Below are 1878 nucleotides of genomic sequence, written 5' to 3'. Positions count from 1 at the left end.
TTCCAAAGCCAGTACTTCATAACTCTCTTAATTAAGCATCTAACAATTCCTCTTTCACTGTTCATTCTTGAATACTAGCATATAGCACAATCAAAATCCCCTTTCCCTTCAAGGGTGAGTGTCACTGCAAGATTGTCTTGTCACTCGCTGACTGTGCTGCCAACAGCCTCAGGGCTCATCATGGCTGCCAGTCAGAGGGGAGGTTTGCTTCCCCTACCAGTGTGATAGCGCTTCTTATATTTTTGCAGGGTGTCTAGGCTGAAGGATATCATGTGTGAGAATTTTAAGAAATGCACATCCACGTCCTGACGGCCAGAAATGAACATCCGCAAGGACCCTTTCAGAGTTTTTATCCAAACTACCTCCCCCAACTCTACATCTTAAAGTAGCTTCATGCCCTTGTATATAAAACAAAACCACGCAAAACAAAGCCCCAGAGGCCCCCTTTCGCCTTCTAAATTAGTGACCTCATGGATTTTGTTTTATTTCCACTTCGTGGGAAACGTTGTAGTGATCCTTCTGGTAAACAGGAGGTTGGCAACAAACAGAACCACCTCTCCTCACACTTCACCAGTTCATAAGCAGGTCAGATGAACCTGCCAGCCTGTTGGTATCTGTGTACTAAGAGAATCTGGTACCTTGGAGGGCTCTGGTTTGGTACAAGGGAGACACCCTGTTGCCAGGATAAGCACTTGCCACGTGAAATTCAGGATCACAAAAACTCTCCTGTGCTATCTCTGACCCCAATTTTAGCACCAGTTTTTTTCACTTTCTAGGTTTCAAACACAAAGGAACCAGTGTCCAGAGGCAAGTGATATAGGCCTTAAACTTTCTGCTGTCCTTAATTTCCTCATTCACAAACTTTCCTTAGAAAACCCAAATCCCCATTTCTCTTTTTAAATAGACTCCTGCCTTCAGCCCCGATGGCCAATAGCAGACATCTATTTCCCAATGGATGAGAGAGACTCCTTCATCTTCTTGGTCATGGTTGGGATGAGGTTCATGAGGTCATCCACACACGTGGTCACACAACTCTCCAGCTGCCGCTTCACCTGAAGCTCTTTACTCCCCACATCAATTGAATCTTTGGCTTTGTCATTGCAGTGCATAGTGCACCGGGCCAGGCGGTCCTGGAACCTCTCCAACTCGCTGGTCACCAGGGCCTGGGCTTGAGCCAGAGGTGCATGGCAGCGCTCAATGCACTGGTGCACTTGGTGCATGGACGCCTGGCTGTCCTCACAACAGCCGGCGCTGCACTGGAACATGAGGCCTTGCATCTTCCGGATGTTCTCTCTCCAGACTCTTCACCATAGAGTCCACCGCCGCTTGCACCCGGAGCTGCTGCAGCTCCACCATGGCGACACGGCGCTGCTCCGTGCCGCACCGGCACCCACATGGACTCCCGGGCACGAGCCCCCCCGCCCTTTTTTCTAAAGCTGAAAATATATGGGGCTTCTGTCACCACATAGTTTATCTTTTTCCAACAGAAAATGGTAATATGTAACAAATATAATACGGTATGTAACCAAACTTTCGAAGGCTCTTTTATTCAATTTACAATTGTATCACTTAATACAATTGTAGACACTTAGGTTGACTTTAAAAAGAATTCTTCAAAAGTCACATCTTTCTGAGTGATTTGTTGATAGGCAGCAAAGAAAGTGTATTCTGCCATGCTGACATACACACATACATTTATAGAAATAGATATTATACTATCTATCTATTTATCTAAGATCTTTGTTATATTTATTTGGTAGTTGGGTATTTAAGTTACAATAAACGTGTGTATACATGTGTATGAGTATGTATATAATATTTATAATAACCACATAAAATCTACAGTTTTATCTTTTATCAGTAGAATAGTGTAGCTGG

The 1878-nt window shown here is 44.4% G+C and overlaps 1 pseudogene across 1 annotated transcript; it reads right to left on the bottom strand.

Annotated features, from left to right (window-relative positions):
• Positions 1 to 941: 941 nt before the first annotated feature.
• LOC307191780 (protein FAM136A-like) lies at positions 942 to 1356 on the bottom strand (annotated as a pseudogene). Its single transcript has one exon. The product of its transcript is annotated as a protein FAM136A-like (transcript).
• Between the last annotated feature and the right edge of the window lie 522 nt (positions 1357 to 1878).

Source organism: Stenella coeruleoalba (genome assembly GCF_951394435.1).
Source record: "Stenella coeruleoalba genome assembly, chromosome: 9".
Lineage (NCBI taxonomy): Eukaryota > Metazoa > Chordata > Mammalia > Artiodactyla > Delphinidae > Stenella > Stenella coeruleoalba.
Note: the sequence above shows the minus strand (reverse complement) of the source record. Positions and strands in the feature narration are given on the sequence as shown.